Raw genomic sequence first — 9,538 nt, forward strand, 5'->3', positions numbered from 1 at the left:
TGTGCAGAACGACGGAGGCTGTTTTCACACCCATGTTCTGAAAGTTTGAGCATGATTTTCTGTCACATCACACCTAATTTTAAAGCCAGTTACCATCTATTATACACAGAGTTGTAATAAGTACCCAAAAATTTAAGGAAAAGTAAAGATATCATGTTAAAACAATACTTTGGTTTAAGTTAAAGTACTTTTCTTGCAATAAATATCAGTAAAAGTAGATTATGCACATATCTACATGTATGTTTCTACAGTATATGATGGTAAACAGTGTATCAGACCAGATAGTCATCATTTTTCTGATCATCAGAATCAGTGCTACTTTTAGCAGATTGCAGATAAAATGAATTAATTTAAATATTCACTACTTTGGCTCTGACGCAGCACGTAATCTGCAGAGTCATTTATGAAGTCGTGACATCAAATAAATGTAGTGGAGTAGAAAAAATGCAATGTGTGTGGAGAGGAAGTATAAAGTAGCTAAAAGTGGAAATACTCAAGTAAAGTACAATTACCTTAAATTTGCACTTAATTAAATGTAATTAGTTACATTCTATAGCTGGTTATTCACTTTTATGATGGACTTTTCAGTGAATAGGAGACGTCTTGTTTGCAGCAGTTAAGCTTCTGAAATGATCAACATCAACATTATTTTCCAAAAGAAGAACAAGGAATATCTTTCTTGTGTTTTCTGTGGAGAAAACTTCAGTTGCTGATGTTGTTGCTGCTGTGAATGTTAATATCTTAAAACATGTCCGGAGGGGACTTCTGAGATTTAAGCCCAGGCTGGTTGATGACATGCCATAAACATTAATGTTCATTCTGAAAATATAATGTCATGTTGTTTATTGTTTTGCCCTCTGATCGCCGACTGGAGGTCACAGTTTACCAGCCGTTTTATCTACCGTGCAGCACCGCCGCGTAATCAATCTCAGGTCAGCTGTCTGCTGCGGGTGATCCCGCTCACGCTCTCTGATGGACTAAAAGATAAAAAAAAAAAAAAAAAAAAAACGACAAGAAGGGCTTCTGCTTAAACTGTGCCAAAAAGGGGAACCAAATGAAAGATCGCGCGGAATAATAAATGGATGAAATGAAAGGTCACACATCACGTGGGGAACATCGGCTCCCAGCTTGCGCAAAGTTAACAATAACACCAAAAGGTGCCAAACTTCTCACCGAGCCAAACAAACTCCCTGAATCGTTTACCAGTCGAGAAAGTGTTGATTCTGTCGGTTTGTTGTGTCACACAGTCGCTGGCAGCGCACAAAAGGCCATTGCGGTAATTAACAGTGACAGTGTTGTTCTCTAATGGGGTTTTTTCCACGCCGAGAGCAGCGGGGACCTGATTATTTCCCCAGATCGGCTCTTGATTTGTCATGTGAAGGTAATTCCGACAACACCGCTGCCAGGGTAGAGAGGAGGAGGAGGGGGAGGAGGGGTAGGAGGGTGTCCCACCGCCCCGTGCTGCATGGGACCGGGGTCTGAGCTCTGATAATGTGTTTAGACACGCTCTCACACTTCCACCCTCGGCGATATGAATCTATTATAAAGTGGAGGACTCACCGCGACTCTGGAATCCGGCGCAGAGCTAAAATGCGTATTGCGTCTTTAGTTTGACGCAACTGACGTGCAGCAGAAACACACATGATGACACATTATGCTGCTTGTTTGGCCATTAACGTGCACCTACATGTTGAATAATAATGATAATAAAAATAACAATAATACAAATAATAATAATAATAATAATAATAATAATAATAATAATAATAATAATAATAGATAAGTAGGGAGAAAATTAAGTCAAATAAAAGTGAAATCATTTGATCATAACTCATTATTTTCTCTATGAAAGCGGCTGAAAACAGAACTAAAGGAGCTCAAAGGCTACTTACATAATCTTGTCCATCTATACACAAAAAAATGGGGATCTGTAATCCCCAATTTTCCTTCTCCCAATAGAAAAAGAGATCCCAGTTCTCTCTCCGGGTCCCGGGCTGCAGCGCCGGGCTCGCCGGAGGCCACGAGGCCATGAGGCTGGCCCCGCGCTCGGCTTAATTGCTGTCACATGTAACCTTACCTGTCTCCCAATTAGCCCCGCGAGACGCTATTGGGAGACTTTGCATTGAGCTGCAGGCCCCGTCAGCAAAGGGCACCTCAGGGTTTTTTCTTTTTTAGGGGGCCTAATAATTAGAGTGTAACTCTATACAGCTGAGGCTTATGATGAATCTGAGCAGGATTTCACCTCAAGAAAAAAAAGGGGGTTAATTAAATGAGGATCAGCTTCAGGTTTTAGTATTGTGTGTGATGTCCAACACATTCGTCTCTCAGGGAAGACAATGCAGCTGACATGTTTGTTGTCAGTCTTTGTTTGGGACAAAATGTTTTTTCTTTGTTTTTTTTGTTGTTTTGTTTTTTTGGTCACAATTCTTCCAAAAAAAAAAAAAGTAAGGAAAAGCTTCAGAGATATCAGCTGAACAGGAACATCATTCTTAATTCTACGTTTCCTCACAGACTTCTTAATCAAACAGAAGAGAGCAAATAAGCATATAAAACACACTTTATCTTCTTTACAAACAGCCCTTTAGTTAGTTTAGATCACTTGAGGATCAAAAGTAATTTTCTGGCAATACATTTACATGTATGAATAAACTGCAGGCTGTTGGTAAATTAATATAAAAATGCACCACGTTGGTCCTGTTGCAGCTGCAATCTGCAAAGTCACTAGTAAATAAAGTTATTAAATACATATAGGGGATAAAAAGTACAATATTTTCTGACAAAATGTAGTTATGTTGAAGTGTAAAGTAGCTAAAAATGAAAATAAAAAAAAATTAAAAACTTTACACTTTAAAAACTCTGAGAAGTGAACACACTAAAGTCTGTTCATGCATGCAGGTGATTTGCCAGTCTGAACCATTAGGTTCTGTGGAGAGCAGATCCATAGTCGGGTGACCTTTGTCGCCATGGTAATAAACTAAAGACGTAAAAGGTGCAGTTTGGTTTGATTTAGGAGACAAAACTACTCGGTTGGTTCAGGAAAAGATGACGGATGTGAGTTAGAACAAGTCAGCACTGACCTTTGGTTTCACACTGGACACAAACTCTGGTCTCTGAGGTGAAAGTCCTGTGTTCGTTTTTCAACCCTGCTTGGACTTTCGCCCTCTTCATACAGCTTCACCTGACATCATCCACACAACTTAATCTGAAGGACGGACATATCACTGCGCACAAAATTGGGTTATAAGGAACAGTTCACCCAAAAATGAAAATTAATTCATCTACTCACCTTCAGACTGATAGAAAGATGAGTGAAGTTTCATAGTCCACAACACATTTCTGGAGCTTCACAGATGAAACAGCATCACAGCGTTCACCTACACAGCTGAAGTAGATGGAGACTCTGACTGAAAACAAAACATAAAATGGCCTCAAACAGCTCACACAGCGTGATCTAAGTGTCCCTGAATCTGAAATTGATTTGAAAAGACGACATTTACAGCCTCAAGGAGCAGGTTGCGTGCTAACGCTTTTAGCTTAGCAGCTACCGTGAAGATTGTAGCATTAAAATGGGTGTCAGTAACGTATTTTCCAATAAATTTGGGATCTCTGGGCTTGTGGAGACTTTGATCACACCAGACAAGCTTTGTGGTTTGTTTGGCTTCTGTTTTTCGGGTTGTCCCCGTCTACTTCAGGTGTTTCGGAGAAAGCTGTTTTGTCTGAGGAATATTTTGTGATCGGCAAACCTTCACCGACTTTCCCCTAAGCAGGAAGGTCGAGAAGACAATGACTGAAAACTCCTTTTTGGGTGTAGTTTTCCTTTAAGCACATGTGCTGCACGAAATTTCAAAGTGCAATGCTGCATTATTTGTACGCAGATTGAAGAGATGCTGTGCTAAAAAAAAAAAATAATCTCCATCATTCCTCAAAGAATCTTAAACAAATGCACAGAACCGTTTTGCTGCCGGTGTTTGATGCTCGGTGACGGATGGCTGGACCAACTGGTGCGGGAGGCTCTGACACACGAGGGTGTCAGGACGGGGGCAAGGGGTGGTAAACATGACCGCACCGGATGGCCTAGGAAATGCAGAGGCCACCGCTTTTCTTGTTAATTTATGGACGGCCTGACAACACCAGAGCCCACAATGCAACGCTCCGCTCCGGCCGGTGCTAAATATGATCCCATTGAGGAAAGGAGCCATCAAGCGGCCCAGGTATGTAACCTGAGCGCGTTCCCAAAATAGAAATTCAAAGCTAAGAATGACATGTTTGTTAGGGGGGGGTTCACGTCTGTCTTGCGTGACCCGTGAACAGATACTATCTGGAAATGCTCTTGTGCTCGCGGGAGGTTAACCGCCGATGCGGCGGGCTAGAGAGGCTCGCTGACGGACGAACAAGGAAGAAATCAACCGCAGTTTGCTAAAAACAAAAAAGTGCCTGTGTTTGAGTGTGAGTGAATGAAGGCGAATGGACGGGGACGTAAATGAAAGCATCTGAATCCTCCTTCAGAGACACTGATGAAGGCCTGCAGGGAACTTCCTCTTTGCTAAAGCACGCGGTAATTAAACTCTCATCACGCAGGAGCGAACGGCCCCGCATTTCTCTCCGCCGTGCGAATGTGCGAGGGTGTTTACTCGCTGCAGAGACTCAGAGCCGATAGTTTTGAGAGTCAGCGCTGTTTCCTTTTGGCCGATTGGGGTTGATTAAGAGGTTAACTGCGGAGAGGCATGGCGTCTTTAAGGGAGATTTATCTGTTCCTGCTCTGACCCCTCGGGGGTAGCTTCCCTCACCCCCAGTGTCCCCAGGATTTATTTAGTTATTTGTTTATCTGTTGGAAAAGGGTCGCCCTCTCCTCTGCACTGCATCCCAGCCCTGTTTGTGCATCTCAAGCCCATTTTTCATCTGGTTCCTTGTGGGATCAGGGCGCTGGTTCCATTTCGCTGACTAAGCGAAGAGGACACGAGCGAAGGCCCCGCCGAGTCTCGTGACCTTTAACATTTGGCAGCGATACGCTCCCAAAATTGCTTATTTTCATTTAACACGTATTATGCTATCTGTTCAACTTTGCCCCCCGCTCGAAGGAATTATGGTGTTTTCCTAATTGCTTCCTGACAGTTTTAATTCAGCTCCTCTTTAATTTATGGCTTTTTATTTCCTATTTTTGCATTATTTCATTGGCATTCCGGCGTACGTTACACAAAAGGCAGCGGACCATTGCTTACAATCCTGACAGATGAGACTTTAGTTTATCATTTCACACAGGAAAATGTATAACCTCCCCGCAGATTTATTTTAAAAACATCATCAATACACATCGCCAATTTATCACGGCGACCCGGCGTCTCGTGTTTATTTACTTTCTCTATTTAGATTCATCACAGTGTCGGAACATCGAAAAACAATTTCCCAGAAGTGAAACATATTTATTTATTTCAATTTAGAACAGTTTTACTGTAAGAGATCCATCAGCCAGTCTTTCACAACTCATCCGCAAACACAAACTTTTGAGGCAAATATCAGTAAAACACGTCTCTACTGAAATGTTTTCCTCTCATGTGACCAGATTAGATGTCATTTTATGTTTAAATCTTGCTTAATTATGATTTATGTGTTAAATTTGAGCATCTGTTGTCAGAGAACACCTCAACAAACTGAAAGTAACTGAGTAGATTTCCTCAGTTCTGAACTTAAGTACAATTTGAGGCATTTTACCAAAATATTTCTTTAATCTGCATTACTTTATAATGCTCCACTGCATCCGAGAGGGATATAATGTACTTTTTACTCCATTACTTTTAGTTGATACCTTTAGTTACTTTGCAGATTCAGATTGAAAACACTTAACATGGTCAACAAATTAATTATAATGTATTATTATGGATAAAGTTAAAACTAAATGGTCAAATTCACAAGTTATCATTGATGTAACTAAGTACATTTACTCAATTACCACGATTCAGTAATATTCTGAGGTGTTCTACTTGAGTATTCTAAATATAATAAGCATCATATATGTTGATTTTATACAATGCTGGATACAAGTACAATTTTAAGCTTTAGCTTTAGTTATATTACAGACTCAAAATAAAAATACTAAACATAGTCATAACGGATTATTATGTATTAATATAGATAAAGATAAAACTTTTAAGAGCTACCGTTGATGTAACTAACATTTACTCAAGTAGTGTACAATTTAGAGGTATTTAACTTTTTTTTAACTCTATACTCCGACATGTTGGAGGCAAACACTTTACTTAATAGTTTTATTTGACAACTTTAGTTACTAGTTACTTTGCAGATTACATGCCGCATCAGAGCCAAAGTAGCACATTTCTAAATCAATTCATTCAAGTCTTTTGCTACTTTTTTAATATCCTTTACTTTTTTTTTTTTACTCAGGTGCTATTCCGTATTTTACCAAAGTAACATTTGAACACGACATCTTTGCTTCTACTCAAGTACGACTTTTGGATACTTTTCCCAACACTGTCCAAACCCTCCTTCAGCCACGCACAATCCTCAAGTGATCGCGAGTACTCACTATCTCTCAAAATGTCACACACACGCTTATTGAACCGCACATACTCTCACACCTCTTGTGTAAGGGGGGGGTTTGTCGCCGTTAAGAGGCAGCAGGGCCTTTTTGCTGAAGGGGGCGAAGGGGAGGCAGGGTGGGGGCTATACAGGGAATGCTATGTGGCTTGCATGACCTGACATGTCTCTGAAGCTGGAGGGGGTCTCGACCTTTGACCCAGGGCTCCAAAACTAGGAAGATGAAAAAAGGGGATAGGGTGGGAGGGTTTCGCCTCTAAACAAGGGCTTCTGTCTCGACCACTCCAGGAATGTCAGTTCCATAAAAAGATGCCTACAGAGAGAAAGAGACAGAGGGAAAGAAAGAGGATAGAGATAATGATCTATCTATCTATCTATCTATCTATCTATCTATCTATCTATCTATCTATCTATCTGTCCATCTGTCCATCTGTCCAGTCTGGTCAGTTGGTCAGGCGTTCAGACTGTGTCCAATGCACTTAACCAAGCAGCATGCTCTGCAGGCAGACACTGATTCTCCACCCTTCCTCCACCTTCATAATGCAACGTTTACTGCCATTTTTACTCCAAACTGCGGTCATGCGATCAGGCAATAAATTAACCTCTGGACCCCGGCTGAAGGCTGAGCCCTTGTGACTCGCCGGGCCGAGGCGAGCTGCGAGGAGAACAGTGTTGACGCTGCACTGCAGGGGTTGAGTCAGGAGATAACCTTGTTTTTCACAATGTCTTCCTGGACGCGGAGTGAAGTCTGGACGAGTGCCCAACGCGACCCGGAGAAAGCCTGTAATCTGTTCCCCCGCGGAGAGAGGCTCGACATGGCGACTGCTGTGTATCTGAGAGAACTCGTGTCCTCACGCAGATGTCATCTTTGCTCAGGATGTGATAAGGAGGCAAGTACGAATTAGGGAGCAAGAGAGACCAGTGACGCTGGAGATAGAGAGGTTATTTTTTCAAGTGGCTCTTAAGTGGGTATGTACCCAGGTACCGCGTAGGTCAAGTAGGTACTTGTGTTTTACTTGAATATTTACGTTTTGTGCCTCTGAAAACTTCCACTTGGATACATATTTGGAGGCAATATTGTACTCTTTACTTCACTAAATATATTCAAGACCGTAAATTACTTTACAGTTTCGGATTATTTCATACTAAATATAGCAGTACATCCACGAGGTTCCCTGGGAGGACACTTAGTAGCGAAACAATTATGGGTGGTACTTCCGGTGTGTCATAGTAACTAAGGCACTGGCGGCACTTTCAAGGCTTTAGAAGCTCTAGCTAAGGGGGCTAAGCAATAATAACCGCGGTAGTAGTATTCCCTTGATGAAGTCGTTAACCTAGATCTTCATGAATGGATGATACGCCAAACCGATCGCTCTAGAAATGAGGATTAGCGTCCTGTTACCATGGAAAACGCCAGTGTTGGTTAAGTGCCAGGAGGCGCCAAAGTCGCGCCTATAATTCGCACAAGGTATCACAGGGGCGAGGAATAAAATGGATTAAGTAGTTGAAATTAGCTCCAACTTTAGCAGCTGGAACATTAAAGTGATGAACAAGTTGATGCACCAGTAATTAAAATTCTGGTAATATTCTGTAATGGGCCGTTTAGCATGAGTACTTTTACTTTGGGTATTTTTACACTGCAGTTTTGCTACTTTCACTTCAGTTACTTTAGAAACAACTTCTTCCACCTCTGGTTAATGGTCTCCAGATCTGTCTTGAGTCTCAGTTTTTTAAAGTGTTGTTGCACTATTAAGCTTGTCTCCTCCTTCACTGCACAGTCCATCCTCAGTGTTTGTGCCCTGGAGGGTTCCAGTTTCCAATTCACACTTGTGCTACTTGCATACTTGACCAAGATTTGCTTCTAAACACGTTGTGATGTCACATAATCCTGGACCTTCTGTCAGATTAAAGTGAAAACAGACAACTTTTACCCCCGTTAGCGTTTCCAGTTTGTTTTCAGTTTTACTCAGAGTTGCAACTACCATCAACAGAGGACAACATGTGACTTTATTCATTCATTTGGTCCCTAATAGAGACATGTAAGCAGGCAGATATAGCACCAGACTGCCACTCTAACTGGATCACAAGTCAGCCTTCATTGTGTTTTCTTCATTTCCTTTGGGCCCAGTGGAAGACAACATTGTAAAGTGAAAGCAAGTTTTTAGGGAACCAAAACACTGAAGGTGTCATTGACCTAAAACCAGCATTGTGCAATCAAAATCTGCTTCATAATGATTTGGTCAAGCAAAAACGATGTTGTTTGCTGGTTTAACTTTCTTCTAGAGTCACACTGTGCACAGTGAAGGTCAAACATACAAGTAAAGTCACATTAAAAAAAACCCATTTGTGAGCAAAGGGGGAATTTAAATCTTCATCTTTTGGACTGTTTGTTGGACAAAATCACCTCGGAAATCAGGTGAAAATAAGACTGAAAATCATTTGAAGCTGCTGTCCTACTCTTTCATCTTTGACTGTAGATTTGCATCAGTTGCCTGGGGTACAGGTGAGATTGACAACTGGTCAGAAAACATCTTGATGGTGATTTCAATGAAAGGTCAGAGGAGCTAACTTGTTCTCGCGGGTTCTATTTGCAGATCATGAATCCCTATAGACCGTGCCAGCTACTAATCAGAGGCTCATATAGGGTTTTCGGACTTGCCTCGAACCGATTGTAACCTCTGATTGGATCAGCACTAATCCTCCAGTATGACGTGCCTCTGATGGAATTTCCACAGGCCTACCATCCGATGGTAATTACATGACCCAAGAGATCTTCAGTACCCTGACTGAGCGATGCATGTGACGTGAGGATATTCGCTCAACTTTGCCGTCCGGTTGCCGTGCAGCGCCAGTCAACACGCAGTATACAGTCCCCAAAATCATGGGTTGGAGTTGAAACGAGCCTGCGGCGCCCGGAGGCGTCGCTTCACCTTACTGCTCTGCACTTCAACGTTTGGCCGCTAGCACACAGGTCTGCTCAGAGCCT

Source organism: Sparus aurata, chromosome 17 (genome assembly GCF_900880675.1).
Source record: "Sparus aurata chromosome 17, fSpaAur1.1, whole genome shotgun sequence".
Classification (NCBI taxonomy): domain Eukaryota; kingdom Metazoa; phylum Chordata; class Actinopteri; order Spariformes; family Sparidae; genus Sparus; species Sparus aurata.